The 17,624-nt window shown below is 44.9% G+C and overlaps 1 protein-coding gene across 1 annotated transcript in view; it reads left to right on the top strand.

Moving 5' to 3' along the window:
* Window positions 1-382: 382 nt before the first annotated feature.
* The window catches only part of LOC126475389 (F-box/LRR-repeat protein 2), a 710,612-nt gene continuing 693,370 nt past the window's right edge, over window positions 383-17,624 (top strand). The window contains exon 1 of the mRNA XM_050103215.1: window positions 383-514. The gene's annotated coding sequence lies outside the window, so the exon portion shown is untranslated. The remainder of the gene's footprint in view (window positions 515-17,624) is intronic.

Here is a 17,624-nt window from a genome sequence, read left to right on the forward strand (position 1 = left end):
ACCACATAAACAGGGAAGTGGAGCCGCCGCCGTTCATTTAGGACACATGTCTAATAACAGATGTCGCTGTCGCACACGTGCGCACATGTGCAGCACTTCCGCACGTCTGCACACTGTGCAGCGTTTGGCCGGCCCTGATGTAGAGTGTGTCTGCGGCTACGGGCAGGGCAGACCGAGGTCCCGGCTGCGACACTCGGGAGCCGTCATTCAGCAGGGCGCACTGCACAGTGGTCGGTGGGAGCGGCGCTGTAAACAGTGAGTGGGGGCGGCCCGCTATTCCTGGCGTGTCGGAGTGGAGTGGAGCCGCAGCAGCCGAAGGCGGCCGGCCCGGCGCCGCGGCGGCCCCCGCGTGCAGTGCCGCGGCAGCGACCGCCCTCTGCTGCACGCCGCGGTTCGCTTCGCCTCGCCTCCGACACCTCAGACCCCGGCTGGCGAGCCGTCCGCGCCGCCAACTCTCCTGCCACAGGCGACAGCGCGCTCGGCTGCTAGACTAGCTCTCCGCGCCCGTCCACAGGTGGGTAACGCGCTCGCCACGCCGAGCCGAGTCGCACCGTCGCAGCCACCCTCTCGCCCGTCTCAACGTGCGGTACACGCAGTTCACACGTGCAACTTACGCGGCTTTCTAAAGCGGCATCGTGAGCTACAGTTCACACATGACGCCACAAATTCTACGCAGTTGCACAGCTTTCATTATGGTGTTAATCGAAATTTTTGTGTTACCAGAAGAGCCAACACCGTGTTACGAGTGGAGGCCGAAATGCACGCGTTTTAGCTCACGCAGGCTGGCGTGAGGAGGGAAGAACTATACTGACGTGAGGTGTGGAACATGACAAGGAATGAGAATTCAGAATGCGGACGTAATTAGTTTGATACTTAACTTTAATCCATTAATTTTAATTAAACTACTGCTGCTGAGTAATCTTTGATGGAAGATGATTTCTTAAAAAAAGAAAGTGCATAATGATCGCTGTATCAGAAATATGTCCAGAATGCACGATATCTCTACTAACCTTCATGACCAGTAAGAAAGAAAGCTGAAGAATTCAAGTACTATTCATTTTCCATGGTTCATAGTATTGACTTAAATGATTCTGCACGGCTTTTAGTTTTCATTGGGAACCACGACCATATTATTGTCAATGTACTGTATTTTTGATAAATGCAGCATTGGTAGTAAAGATTGAAAACCTTTATTTTACAGATCGATTTCGGTCGCAGTGTGACTATCCTCAGTGCAAACTATTCGAACCTTGTAGGCCCATATCATAACAACACACTTTCTATGAGGTGTGGTATGTACTACAATGATTACTTCCCAACACATATCTTCACTAGTACTGCATACAACAATTTTATTTAGTTATTCATTTATTTTTGGATCAGCAACTGCTAAGGTCACAGGATTGGCCCTTCGTAATTAAAAAAAAATGTATATTATATGCAATACAAGTGAAGATACCACTTGGAGGTAATCATCATAGTACATATTACATCTCATAGAAAATGTTGTGTTAATAGGATATGGGCCTACAACGCTCGAATAGTTTCCACTGGAGATGGTAACACAGTGACCGACATCGATCTATAAAATAAAGGATTTCAGTTTTTAGTTTTCATCCATGGTATTGATAACAATTTCAGTACCACGGAAGAACTGGCAGGATCGCGTTCCATGAAAGGTTGAACAACCAGTGGAGACATCTCTAACGAAGTCACCAAGAAAATGGGTTTGACTTTTGAAAATATTGTGGCCATTTGCATCAATGGAGCACTTTCTGTGTATGGAAACAAGATGGGTGCAGTATCATTACTGGAATAATACGCCACGAATTTCAATATACGAGTATTGTTCATACACAAATGTTATGCAGCAAAGTTCTGGGATACGGCCATATCATGTCAACCGTGGTTTCTGTTATCAACCACAACCAAGAAGAAGGGCTTAAACACCGATCATTTCGTGGATTTCTTGAAGAAGCAGTGGGATTTATTGTAGTATCATACGGACGTTCGTTGGCTAATTCGTGGAAAAATATTGCAGCGCGTTTTTGCACTAAGAGAGGAAATAGTCGATTTTATGATAAACGATACAAAGAATCCTCTATTGAAAAATAAAGCCTAGATCAATGACTGATGTTTTCTCAGTGATATGACGGTTCACTTAAGCGAGCTGAACCAACACCGACTCAAAGGAAGGCCTCGGCGCTTGTTCGTGACGTCACGTCAGCTAGGCACGGCGAAAGCCAGGTCTGTTTTAGGCATACTTATAATGGTGGTGTCTCCCTCTCTGACACAGGAAAATGTGAAACTATTGGCGGTAGTTGACCAACACACATTGTTCTGAGAGATTTCTGCAGTCAGTTAATTGTGTAATTCATTACACTTCTTAACAAATAGTGTACTCCTGAACTTAAATTTCCACCTGTTTTAAGGATTGACATACAAAAACAAGTTCATGGTCCAGTAGCAACAGAATTCGTGCTTCTTTACCTTATTTGTAAATCTGAGGAAGTTACGTTTGTACTGGGTTGCTTTTACAGGAAACTGTGAACATATTGGTACTCTTCTTTAGGTATCTTGGTTGGCTATGGGGTGAGGAGCACTGAATGTTAATGAAATATCTTGCGATTGTACACGTTGGTGGAGGGGGTGGAGGACAGAAGAAGAAGCAAAAGAGAGATACTTGTTTTATAAAATAATTTTTTTTTATCTTGTGAAGTTTCTCCTTTCAGTTGCAAGAGGGGAACATTTATCTTTTCTAATATGCATGTTTAAAAAAGTTTAAGCTCATCAGTATTTTCGATGTATGAAGCTATTTTTTTTCCTGTTTAGAATTCCTTTCGTTGAAAACGACTGTAATCTAATGACTGGCAACAGTTGGACATTTACACGTGTAAATTAGTTCACATTTCCAGTGACAATGTCAAACGAAAATAAATAAATAAATAAAAGAAACGAGTGCATTGTAAGGGGGTTGGGGTAAGTTTCGATAGCAAAATGGATCAAGTAAATATAGTTACTTGAATGTATGATTTCCGAAGCTTGCAATGGGGCAAAGCATCTACTCATATTGATCTACGTTTGTTCGACAGGATTCAGTAATACAGACCTATGATCTTCATTTGCAGCTTTACGATAGTAAGAAAATCTTTCATCTAAATAAAACTGCAGAATCCAAAACAATACCAAACATTTTGTCCAAAAATAAGAGATTTATAGTGATAAGCACGCCCAGGCGTTTCTGCCTGCAACAGATCTGGCGTTCGCCGTGCCTAGCTGACGTGACGACACCAACAAGCGCCGAGGCCTTCCTTTGAGTCGGTGTTGGTGCTAGGGAGTCTCTCTAGACTAGACCTGGCGTGTGGCGGCTCTCGGTCTGTGATCACTGATAGTGGCGACACGCGGGTCCGACGTATACTGACGGACCGCGGCCGATTTAAAGGCTACCACCTAGCAAGTGTGGTGTCTGGCGGTGACACCACAGAAATCATACGCCCAGGAATGAATGTTATAGTGCAATTATGGCTTAGAACGGTGACAGGAGTTAAATACGAGGCGTGTTTTTTTTAAGTAAGCACCTTTTTGAAATTAAAGAAATACGTGCTAATATATCTCAATAATTTTATTATTACATGAAAGCCTGTACCTTAATCTACTTTTCTACATAATTTCCGTCAATATTGAGGCACTTGTCATAACGCTGTATCAGATTTCGAATACCCTTCTCATAGAAGTCTGCCGCCTGACTTGTTAACTACTGCATCACCACTGTTTTGACTTCGTCATCATCTTGAGCACGCTGACCGCCCAGGTGTTTCTTTAAGTGCAGGAACTGATAGTAGTCACTGGGCGCAAGATCGGGGTTGTACGGAGGATGATCTACAGTTTCTCATCGAAAAGATATGGTGAGATCTTTGGTCTGATTCGCCACATGCGGACAGGCATTGTCTTGCAGCAAAACGATGCCCTTGCTCAACTTCCATGGACTGTTGCTTTGATTCTGGTGTGACGTAGGCCACCCATGTTTCATCGCCCGTAACAATTTGGCTTAAGAAATCATCACCGTCGTTGTGGTATCGCTCAAGGAAAGTCAATGCACTGTCTAAAAGTTTGGTTTTGTGCGCATCCGTCAACATTTTCGGTACCCAACGTACGCACAATTTTCGGTAATTCAAGTGCTCGGTCACAATGCCATACACAACACTACGAGAAACATTAGGAAAGTCATCCCGCAAGGAGTAAATCGTAAAGCGTCTGTTTTCTCTCACCTTATTGTCCACTTTCTGCACAAAACTTTCGTTAACGACCGAAGGACACCCACTCCGTTGTTCATCATGCACATTTGTGCGGCCATCTTTAAATGCTCTCACCCGCTTTCTTACCATTCCATTACTCATAATGTTTTCTCCGTAAACTGCACAGATCTGAAGATGAATATCGATCGCTTTTAGGCCTTTTGCACTAAGAAATATTATAACAGCCCGTACCTCACAGTCGACGGGACTCAACGATTATCGGAGGCATCTTAAACACTCAGTGCACAACGTAAACAAGGAAGAATCGGATTGCAGTGGCGTCAGAGCGTAGATTAAGGTACAGGCTTTCATGTAAAAATAAAATTATCGAGATATCTTAGCACGTCATTTTTAATTAAAAAACGGTACTTACTTAAAAAACGCGCCTCGTACAAGGAAGCCGAAAACCAAATTTTCGACCCTAAAAAAGATTTCGCACAGGGATAAATGAGAGGCCACCAACAAATTTATAAAAGAAATAACACTCGGAGACGAAAATGCTATCTGCAATAACAAAGTAATCAACAGCTGGCATGTAAATATGATCTACATACACGTCACTCTTCCAAGATTTTGGAATCTTGTATTCATTGATATAGGCATTTCGGATAACTAATTTTTAGTTTAACAGCTGCCACATCAGATTCGGGAGGTATTTCCTGCATATAACGCACAATTTATACAACGCTTCGTTCCACAAAACACAATGTTTATATGACTCTCTTTTTGGTTACTGCTGGCCGGTGTGGCCGACCGGTTCTACGCGCTACAGTCTGGAACCGTGAGACCGCTACGGTCGCAGGTTCGAATTCTGCCTCGGGCGTGGATGTGTGTGATGTCCTTATGTTAGTTAGGTTTAAGTAGTTCTAAGTTCTAGGGGACTGATGACCTCAGCTGTTAAGTCCCATAGTGCTCAGAGCCCTTTTAACCATTTTTGAACACACACACACACACACACACACACACACACACACACAACTCACACACACTGCTACAGAAAATTAAAGGTAGCTTGTTGTCTTGTAGTGCCAGGAGCTGCAAAAGTGTATCTTTCGACCACTATTTACGTCATTTTTCAGACCGAGCGAGGTGGCGCAGTAGTTAGCACACTGGACTCGCATTCGGGTGGGCGACGGTTCAGTCCCGCGTCCGGCCGTCCTGATTTAGGTTTTCCGTGATTTCCCTAAATCGCTCCAGGCTCCTTTTAAAGGGCACGGCAGATTTCCTTCCCCGTCCTTCCCTAATCCGATGAGACCGATGACCTCGCTGTCTGGTCTCATCCCTCAACACAACCCAACTCTTTTTCCAGTAATAAAACAAAATACACTGAAAATCGAATGAAGTACAGTCTCAATTACTCCACGGTAACTGCAGCAGATTTTTCGTGTTTCGAAATACTGCCACCAGGGAGCAGTGGTGGAAGGTAAGTGGCGCAACAAAGTACAACCAAGTTGAACTTTTTATGGCACGATAAAAGTTGCGTCTCTTAAGTCGTACCACTAAAAACTGGAAGTTCACACATGTAGCTCCATTGCACACACACACACACACACACACACACACACACACACACACACACAGCTACAGAAAATAAAAAATAGCTTGTTGTCTTATAGTCCCAGAAGCTGCGAAAGTCTACCTTCCGACCACTGTTTTGACTTTTTTCAATAATAAAACAAAAACATCGAATGGAGTTCAGCAGCAAATACTCCACGATGACTGTGACCGAATGCTCGTGTTCCGAAAAACTTCCACTAGGAAGCAGAGGTGAAAGGAAAGTGGCGCAACAAAGTACAACCAAATTGAACTTTTTGTGGCGTGACATATGTTGCATTTCTTTAGTTGTGTGACTAAACACACGGAGTTCACACATACAACTGCAGTTCGCCATTAGCTGGGGCGACACTTTTGTTGCGTGTGTGAACGTAGCTTTAGACCGGCTTTACGCGGGGCCACTTTACTGCGCTGCTCGGTCGTTCGGAAGCAGCTCTTCCGCTGACGTTAGTGGCGGTGCTACCGAGCGCTAGTGCCGCTCCAAACGCGCGTTAGTGGCGCTGCAAAGACACGTTAACAGAGCCACCAGCTTTGCTCACTTTATGTAAAATACTGAGCGATCGGTGGAGGATGCTTCATTAAAAGTTCAACAACATTTGGCAGAAATTAGAATAGGAACTTGCTGCCTTCTGCATAACTTCATCAGGTTAAGAGATGGGTTTAAGATTGAGGGCACACTTTGTTTTGCTGGACTAGAGGGTGGGTTGTCAGTAGATAACACTCTACCTTTAAACGGTACGAAATGCATCGGAACAGCAGTTGCTGATTACTTCATGAATGAAGGGGCATGGAAATGACTTAAATGTACATAAAATTTGAAATTAGTATTAACGTGCAGCTGAAATATTTGCTTGAAATACAATTTTACATGTACTAAATTTGTAAAGGAATTTAGGTTCTGCAGTATTTCCTGTATTGCTGATATTTAGTGGAAATATACTTATCTTAACGATTAAGGTTTTTCTCCGTTGTGAACAAGATAGTGAATTTTGTTTCGAATTCCCCTATGATAGAATACCACTTATTCTTCTTTGCAGTCTCGTTACTACACAGTGTGCCCCAGTTCCGTTGGGACTGTGGCTATGGAAAATAAAACTTGTGGAGTATGTTCACAAACTCACTGTATTTATTCGAAATAGTCTCCTCCTGAATCAATACCCAACTGAAATCGTTTTAAAAGTGGTTTGAAACAGTCACCTATAATATTTTCTGCAGTTCTACATCTACATCTACATGGATACTCTGCAAATCACATTTAAGTGCCTGGCAACGGGTTCATCCAACCACCTTCACAATTCTCTATTATTCCAATCTCGTATAGCGCGCGGGAAGAACGAACACCTATATCTTTCCGTACGAGCTCTGATTTCGCTGATTTTATCTTGGTGATCGTTTCTCCCTAAGTAGGTCGTCGTCAACAAAATATTTTCGCATTCGGAGAAGAAAGTTGGCGACTGCAGTTTCGTGAGAAGATTCTTGCGCAACGAAAAACGCCTTTGTTTTAATGATGCCCATCCCAAATCCTGTATCATTTCAGTGACACTCTCTCCCCTATTTCGCGATAATGCAAAACGTGCTGTCCTTATTTGAACTTTTTGATGTATTCGGTCACTCCTATCTGGTAAGTATCCCACACCGCGCAGCTGTATTCGAAAAGATGACCGACGAGCGTAATGTAGGCAGTCTCCTAAGTAGAGCTGTTTCATTTTCTAAGTGTCCTGCAAATAAAACACAGTCTTTGGTTAGCCTTCCACACGTTTTCTATGTGCTCCTTGGCTGGCTCTGAGCACTATGCGACTCAACTGCTGAGGTCATCAGTCGCCTAGAACTTAGAACTAATTAAACCTAACTAACCTAAGGACAGCACACAACACCCAGCCATCACGAGGCAGAGAAAATCCCTGACCCCGCCGGGAATCGAACCCGGGAACCCGGGCGTGGGAAGCGAGAACGCTACCGCGCGACCACGAGATGCGGGCTATGTGCTCCTTCCAATTTAAGTTGTTCGTAATTGTAATTCCTTGGTATTTAGTTGAATTTACGGCCTTTAGATTTGACTGATTTATCGTCATGTGTGACAGATTTCTTCTAGCGCTCGAGTGGATGATGTCACACTTTTTGTTATTTATGGTCAGTTGCCAATTTTAGCACCATACAGATTTCTTTTCTAAATCGTTTTGCAATTTGTTTTGATCCTCTGATGACTTTTCTAGTCGATGAACGACAGCGTTATCAGCAAACAACCCAAGAGGGCTGCTCAGATTGTCTCCCAAATCGTTTATATAGATAAGGGACAGTAAAGGGCCTATAACAGTACCTTGGGGAACGCTAGAAATCACTTCTGTTTTACTCGATGATTTTCCGTAAATTACTACGAATTGTGACCTGTCTGACAAAAATCACGAAGCCGGCCGAAGTGGCCGTGCGGTTAAAGGCGCTGCAGTCTGGAACCGCAAGACCGCTACGGTCGCAGGTTCGAATCCTGCCTCGGGCATGGATGTTTGTGATGTCCTTAGGTTAGTTAGGTTTAACTAGTTCTAAGTTCTAGGGGACTAATGACCTCAGCAGTTGAGTCCCATAGTGCTCAGAGCCATTTGAGCCAAAAATCACGAATCCAGTCACATAACTGAGACGATATTCCATAAGTAAGCAATTTCACTACAAGCCGATTGTGTGGTACAGTGTCAAAAGCCCTCCGGAAATCAAGAAATAAGGAATCGATTTGAGATCCCTTGTCGATAGCACTCAACACTTCATGCCAGTAAGGAGCTAGTTGTGTTTCACAAGAATGATGTTTTCTTGTTTTCTAAATCCGTGTTGATTGCGTGTCAATAGACCATTTTCTTCGAGGTAATTCATAACGTTCGAACATAATATATGTTCCAAAATTCTGCTGCTTATCGACGTTAATGATACGGGCCTGTAATTAAGTGGTTTAGTCATACTACGGCTCTTGAATAATGGTGTGACCTGTGCAACTTTTCAGTCAACTTTATATTTAGTACTGCAGTATACTTTTCTCGAATGTCCTCAACTGCGTCATAACAGTGTCCTTTCATTGCCAACTTCAATTTGGGGAACAACAGAAGTCGGGTGGGGCTATGTCCGACTATTACGGTGGATGATCCAGGACTGTGATCCGTTAGCTGTCCAAAAACTCGCACACAAACTTCGCTTTTTGCCGTAGAGGAGTGACCAGGAACCTGCCTATCGGTATTCTGGCCGAACTCGACAAATTCTCGCCCACAGACGATGGAGAACTCAAAAAACTTGATGTTGCCTCACTACTCCACCGTCATTTTGTGAAATGTGTCAGATGTATACTGTTACATTCGCGGCTGCATCTGTGCTAATATTTTAAGACCTTCTACACAGGTGTTTTCGAAACTTCAAGGAACGTAACACAGCAACTTGGCACGAGATAGCGTTGCAGTTTGGAATTTCACACAAGGTGTCCTAACGGAACTGGGACACGTTGTGTACGATCGTCGTGCTTCAGATCCCATATGAGAGGACACTTTTCAAATGTAACTTCCTGGCAGATTAAAACTGTGTGCCGGACCGAGACTCGAACTCGGGACCTTTGCTTTTCGCGGGCAAGTGCTCTACCAACTGAGCTACCCAACCACGACTCACGCCCCGTCCTCACAGCTTTACTTCTGCCAGTACCTCGTCTCCTACCTTCCAAACTTTACAGAAGCTCTCCTGCGAACCTTGCAGAACTAGCACTCCTGAAAGAAATTATATTGCAGAGACATGGCTTAGCCACAGCCTGGGGGATGTTTCCAGAATGAGATTTTCAAAGTTTGGAAGGTAGGAGACGTATTGGTAGAAGTAAAGCTGTGAGGACGGGGCGTGAGTCGTGCTTGGGTAGCTCATTTGGCAGAGCACTTGCCCGCGAAAGGCAAAGGTCCCGAGTTCGAGTCTCGGTCCGGAATATAGTTTTAATCTGCCAGGAAGTTTCATATGAGCGCACACTCCGCTGCAGAGTGAAAATCTCATTCCGGAGACTTTTCAATTGGTTCTAATGGCTCTAAGCACTATAGCACTTAACATCTGAGGTCATCAGTCTAGACTTAGAGCTACTTAAACCTAACTAACCTAAGAAAACCACACACATCCATGCCCGAGGCAGGATTAGAACCTGCGACCGCAGCAGCAGCGCGGTTGCGGACTGAAGCGCCTAGAACCTCTCGGCCACAAAGGCCGGCCGGACACTTTTCAGTCTCAATGGGACAATTTCTCTTTTGAAGTTTCCTACGTGTGTTCCCGTATCCAACGCCATTGCCTAAGACAGTGCAAACCAACCTGTACCGCTTCACCTCAGGTACCACGCTAGGGACACAGTGGATCACGATTCGTGCGTTAACAGCGTTTCGCTCGCGCGTTTGACATACGTAATGGTACGGCTGTGGCACAGTCACGTGTGGAGCCTTTATTTGTGTTCGCCACTCGCGTCGATGCTGACAACCGAAACGGCCAGCAGCGCCACCGTTCTCTGGTTGTGGCTGCGTGTGGAACCGCTCCTATACCTGCAGCATTAGCGATCGTCACCGCTTCTAAGAATCGCTTCTAAATGGCTACGTCTGAATGGCTCCTTATTGCTTTCTTTCTTTGTTAACTGACTCCCTGTCTTTGGCGGTCCCTAAACTATCAATAGTATTGTGCCATATACTGACTATCGGCGCCAGACAGCCAAATGATATTGCGCAAATTTCATCTCAAACCTCTGAGGTGCAAACATGCTGGATATGAACGCCAGCCGTTACAGGCTTTGCGCTCGCGGAAAGAAAAGAAGTACAGATGGATGAATGAGTGGTATAACAGAGGAAGACTGACACATGAAAACTTACTGTAAGTGAATTGAGGATAGGCACACCAAATGACTACTGGAAGTGTCTAACGATGGGCGCTCTGTCATTTGATATGTCCTTGTAACTAGTTACACCCATAATTAAGAAAAAAGGACACTCATCTGATAGACGCTACTATTGCAGCTTAGCGCTTGTCGGCTAACTTACGTCATTCCGATACAGGAAATTCATTTGAAGATCTACAATTTGAATGTGTAATATCACGACAGTCAACAGGAATAATCGTGATGGAAATGGGCACAGATAATGTAAAATGCTTGATATATTACTGAATGGTAAGGTATGGATACGTATTTAAAGCTTAAGTTTTGGTTACATTTGGATTTGAACGGACTTCTAGCCATTGAAAAAAGTCATGTAAACCTAGTTCCCGATATCCGCTTACCGATTATGCAGCGTGCCGATTATCAGTGAACCGACCGAGCGGTTCTAGGCGCTACAGTCTGGAACCGCGCGATCGCTACGGTCGCAGGTTCGAATCCTGCCTCGGGCATGGATGTGTGTGATGTCCTTAGGTTAGTTAGGTTTAAGTAGGGGTAAGTTCTAGGGGATTGATGACCTCAGAAGTTAAATTCCGTAGTGCTCAGAGCCATTTGAACCATTTTCGTTTACAATACAAATTTTTTAATTTGAAGTCCTAGATGACGAAAAATTCCAAGAGTAATCCAACAGACTCGCCTATGAACGAAGTTTTTAGCAGATGAGTGGCGCAGATATATAGAACATGATCAAAAGTATCCGGACACCCATACGTAATGCGGGACTAACCACTAGATATCACGGGAGCCGGACCCGCCAGTGTACACCGAGGTGACAAAAGCCTTTGGATGGCAATATTCACATATAAAGATAGCGGTAGTATCGCTTATACAAGGTATAAAAGGGCAGTGCATTGGTGGAGCTGTCATTTGTACTCAGGCGATTCATGTGAAACCGTTTCCGAGCTGATTATGGGCGCACAACGGAAATTAACAAACCTTGAACGCAGAATGGTTGATGGAGCTAGACGCACGGGACATTCCGTTTCAGAAATCGTTAGGGAATTCAGTATTCCGAAATCCACAATGTCAGGAGTGTGCCGATAATAACAAATTTCAGGCTTACCTCTCATGACGGGCGATGCAGTGGCTGACGGCCTTCACTTAATGACCGAGAGCAGCAGCGTTTGCGTAAAGTTGTCAGTGCCAAGAGACAAGCATCAACGAACGAAACAATCGCAGAAATCAATGTGGGACGTACGACGAACATATCCATTAGGACAGTGTAGTGAAATTTGGCTTACTGGGCCACGGCAGCAGACAATCGACGTATCTCTGCTAACAACACGACACCGCCTGAAGCGCCTCTCCTGGGTCCGTGACTGTATCGGTTGGTCCGTTAGTCTACCGGAAAATCGTGGTCTGGTCAGATGACTCCCGATTTCAATTGGTAGTAGAGCTAGAGTGTGGCGCAGACCCCACGAAGCCATGGAGCCAAATTGTCAACAAGGCTCTGTACAAGTTGATGGTGATACCGTTGTGGTGTGGACTGTGTTTACACGGAATGGACCGGGTCCTCTGCTTCAGCTGAACCGATAATTGACTGTAAATGGTTATGTTCGGCTATCTGGACACCATTTGCAAACCATTCATGGTGTTCATGTTCCCAAACAACGAGAGCATTTTAATGGATGTCACAACTGTTCGCAGTTGTTTTGAAATACATTGTGTACAATTAGAGCGAATGGTTTGGTCACCTATATCGTCCGACATAATCCAATCGAACATTTATGGGGCATAATCGCGAGGTCAGTTCATGGCCAATATCCTTCACCGACAATACTTTCGCTCTAATGGACTACTGCAGCATGGCTCAGCATTTCTGCAGGGTACTTCCAGCGACTTGTTGAGCCCATGCAACGTCGACTTGCTGGACAGACGACAGGAGGTCCGACACGATATTAGGAGGTATCCCATCATGTTTGCCACCTGAGTGTAGAACTAGTGTTGTCAGCAGAGAAGCAGTAACAGCAGAGTTTGTCGGTCAGGAGAGGTCAGTGACTTCAAACTGGCGCCAGTCATTGGATGTCACCTGACTAGAAACCCTTCTGAAGCTATTGTGAAGTGAAAACGCGAAGGAACAGCAACATCTACACCAAAACCAGGCAGACCTTCTGTACTGACGGACAGGGACCGACGATAATTGCGCAGGGTGGTTGTAAAAAATCGCACGAAAACAGTGGAACAAACCACTCGCGAGTTTCGAATTGTTGCCATCAGTCCAGCCAGCACAATGACTATGCTTAGGAATTTACAGAGAATGGGGTAGAATCGTCGAGCAGCTCCATATAAGCCACACGTTTCTACAGTCAGTGCCAAGGTATACAGGGTGGTCCATTGATCGTGACCGGGCCAAATATCTCACGAAATAAGCGTCAAACGAAAAAACTACGAAGAACGAAACTTGTCTAGCTTGAAGGGGGAAACCAGATGGCGCTATGGTTGGCCCGCTAGATGGTGCTGCCATAGGCCAAATGGATATCAACTGCGTTTTTTTTAAAAAGTAGGAACCCCCATTTTTATTACATTTTCGTGTAGTACGTAAAGAAATATGAATGTATTAGTTGGACCACTTTTTTCGTTTTGTGATAGATGGCGCTGTAATAGTCACAAACGTATAAGTACGTGGTACCATGTAACATTCCGCCAGTGCGGGCGGTATTTGCTTCGTGATACATTACCCGTGTTAAAATGGACCGTTTACCAATTCCGGAAAAGGTCGATATCGTGTTGATGTATGACTACTGTGATCAAAATGCCCAACAGGCAGGTGCTATGTATGCTGCTCGGTATTCTGGGCGACATCATCCAAGTTCGAAAAATGTTCAAATGTGTGTGAAATCTTATGGGACTTAACTGCTAAGGTCATCAATCCCTAAGCTTACACACTACCTAACCTAAATTATCATAAGGACAAACACACACACACGCATGTCCGAGGGAGGACTCGAACCTCCGCCGGGACCAGCCGCACAGTCCATGATTGTAGCGCCCGAGACCGCTCGGCTAATCCCGCGCGGCCATCATCCAAGCGTCCGGACCGTTCGCTGGATAGTCGCGTTATTTAAGGAAACAGGAAGTATTCAGCCACATGTGAAACGTCAACCACGGCCTGCAACATATGATGATGCCCAAGCAGGTGTTTTAGCTGCTGTCGCGGCTAATCCGCACACCAATAGTAGACAAATTGCGCGAGAATCGGGAATCTCAAAAACGTCGGTGTTGAGAGTGCTACATCAACATCGATTGCACCCGTACCATATTTCTATGCACCAGGAATTGCACGGCGATGACTTTGAACGTCGTGTACAGATCTGCCACTGGGCACAAGAGAAATTACGGGACGATGACAAATTGTTTGGACGCGTTCTATTTAGCGACGAAGCGACATTCACCAACAGCGGTAACGTAAAACGGCATAATATGCACTATTGGGCATCGGAAAATCCACGATGGCTGCGACAAGTGGAACATCAGCGACCTTGGCGGGTTAATGTATGGTGCGGCATTATGGGAGGAAGGATAATTGGCCCCCATTTTATCGATGGCAATCTAAATGGTGCAATGTATGCTGATTTCCTACGTAATGTTATACCGATGTTACTACAAGATGTTTCACTGCATGACAGAATGGCGATGTACTTCCAACATGATGGATGTCCGGCACATAGCTCGCGTGCGGTAGAAGCGGCATTGAATAGCATATTTCATGACAGGTGGATTGGTCGTCGAAGCACCATATCATGGCTCGCACGTTCACCGGATCTGACGTCCCCGGATTTCTTTCTGTGGGGAAAGTTGAAGGACATTTGCTATCGTGATCCACCGACAACGCCTGACAACATGCGTCAGCGCATTGTCAGTGTATGTGCGAACATTACGGAAGGCGAACTACTCCCTGTTGAGAGGAATGTCGTTACACGTATTGCCAAACGCACTGAGGTTGACGCACATCATTTTGACCATTTATTGCATTAATGTGGTATTTACAGGTAATCACAGGTAACAGTATGCGTTCTTAGAAATGATAAGTTCATAAAAGTATCATATTGGAACAACCGAAATAAAATGTTCAAACGTACCTACGTTCTGTATTTTTATTTAAAAAACCTACCTGTAACCAACTGCTCGTCTAAAATTGTGAGCCATATGTACATCTACATCTACATTTATACTCCGCAAGCCACCCAAAGGTGTGTGGCGGAGGGCATTTTACGTGCCACTGTCATTACCTCCCTTTCCTGTTCCAGTCGCGTATGGTTCGCGGGAAGAACGACTGTCTGAAAGCCTCCGTGCGCGCTCTAATCTCTCTAATTTTACATTCGTGATCTCCTCGGGAGGTATAAGTAGGGGGAAGCAATATATTCGATACCTCATCCAGAAACGCACCCTCTCGAAACCTGGCGAGCAATCTACACCGCGATGCAGAGCGCCTCTCTTGCAGAGTCTGCCATTTGAGTTTATTAAACATCTCCGTAACGCTATCACGGTTACCAAATAACCCTGTGACGAAACGCGCCGCTCTTCTTTGGATCTTCTCTATCTCCTCCGTCAAACCGATCTGGTACGGATCCCACACTGATGAGCAATACTCAAGTATAGGTCGAACGAGGGTTTTGTAAGCCACCTCCTTTGTTGATGGACTACATTTTCTAAGCACTCTCCCAATGAATCTCAACCTGGTACCCGCCTTACCAACAATTAATTTTATATGATCATTCCACTTCAAATCGTTCCGCACGCATACTCCCAGATATTTTACAGAAGTAACTGCTACCAGTGTTTGTTCCGCTATCATATAATCATACAATAAAGGATCCTTCTTTCTATGTATTCGCAATTCATTACATTTGTCTATGTTAAGGGACAGTTGCCACTCCCTGCACCAAGTGCCTATCCGCTGCAGATCTTCCTGCATTTCGCTACAATTTTCTAATGCTGCAACTTCTCTGTATACTACAGCATCATCCGCAAAAAGCCGCATGGAACTTCCGACACATATGTTTGTGTCTATTACAGCGCCATCTATCACAAAGCGAAAAAAGTGGTCCCACTAAAACATTCATATTTCTTTTCATACTACACGAATATGTAATAAAAATGGGGGTTCCTATTAAAAAAAAAAAGCAGTTGATATCCGTTTGACCTATGGCAGCGCGATCTAGAGGGCCAACCATAGCGCCATCTGGTTTCCCCCTTCAAGCTAGACAAGTTCCGTTCTTTGTAGTTTTTTCGTTTGACGCTTATTTCGTGAGATATTTGGCCCGGTCACGATCAATGGACCTCCCTGTATTTTTGCGTATAGGGAAGACGGACGAATGATCCTTATGTGACGGTCGCCATTTTGAAATCATGTTTTCGTCGTATTTCGGGTCCTGTTATGACGTCATAGGCCAAAGTCGACGTGTGGTATCGAAAGCTCTGCTTTATCTCTATTCTCTCAACCGTATTTAGGTGATAAGAATATATTTAAACATCGATGCGAACGTCAGTTTTACTTGTCACCTGAACCCTTCATTACATATACACTGTCTCAACCATAAACAAACAAAACAGAAAAAAGCCGAGTGGGGGCACACATACGGTAAATAGACGAATCTTGGAGATCATACCGTTGTTTGTCGTAGGTTCTTCACACTCCACTTTCATCGCTCACGGTCTCGTTATTTATTTCTGTTTTGCAGCTATCTTCCATCACTGCTCACTTTCTGTCTGATCCATGATGAAGACATTGCCAGCACTTGTTCCTGGAAAGCTATTTCGCGCGCAGCGCGTCAACGGGACGGGTACGGGGGCTTTGCTGTGGCAGAATGCGGAGGTCTGCTCTGCAGCGAGCAGACACCGTCATTAGGCGGGCCGGCCCATGAGAAATAAACAGCGGCACAAGAGCCCTTGGTGCGGTCGTGATCTGCCGCGTAAAACAGCAGGAGGCTGCAGCCCACCGACGTTTGAGGCACGCCTAGTGCGCACTGCCTCAGCGGGCGCCAACAGAAACACAGCTCAATCGTTGCCTAGCAACAGCTGTAAACTGTTACGTGTCACGCGCAACACTAGTGTTAATACGGGAGTGAATCAAATAGAAACGGGGTTTCACTTTTAAAAATTCGTTTATTGAAAAACAAAAGGCAGTTTCAATTTATTTTTCCACTTAGTTTCCAGCTTTAGAAATACATTTTTCCCAACGAGAAGGAAGGTTACTTATCGCAGGATCGCAGAATGAAAATGGTTGTGTTACCTTCAAATCGGTGCCCTGCTAGAGCCTGTTTAAGCTGTCCATACAAATGGAAATCACAACTGGAGTTCCAAAACAGCTAACCAGTGATGCAACTGCCCGTAATACGAAAACGTGGTGCTGAAGCCATGAAACTTGGATCATGGAGCAATGGAAAAAAGTAATTTGGTTGGGTGAGTCATCTTTCACACTGTTTCCAACTTCTCGCCAAGTTTACATCCCCAGAGTGAATCATGGCGTTGGTTCGGTGACAATTTGGCGTTCATATCGCGTTATTCCATGGGCCCCATGGCTATGCAAGATCACGTTACTGAAGCCATGAAACTTGGACCATGGAGCAATGGAAAATATAATTTGGTTGGGTGAGTCATGGCTTGGCTCTGAGCACTATGGGACTCAACTTCTGAGGTCATTAGTCCCGTAGAACTTAGAACTAGTTAAACCTAACTAACCTAAGGACATCACAAACATCCATGCCCGAGGCAGGATTCGAACCTGCGACCGTAGCGGTCCTGCGGTTTCAGGCTGCAGCGCCTTTAACCGCACAGCCACTTCGGCCGGCGGTGAGTCATGTTTCACACTGTTTCCAACTTCTCGCCGAGTTTACATCCCCAGTGTGAATCATGGCGTT

The sequence above is a fragment of the Schistocerca serialis genome, chromosome 4 (genome assembly GCF_023864345.2).
Source record: "Schistocerca serialis cubense isolate TAMUIC-IGC-003099 chromosome 4, iqSchSeri2.2, whole genome shotgun sequence".
Lineage (NCBI taxonomy): Eukaryota > Metazoa > Arthropoda > Insecta > Orthoptera > Acrididae > Schistocerca > Schistocerca serialis.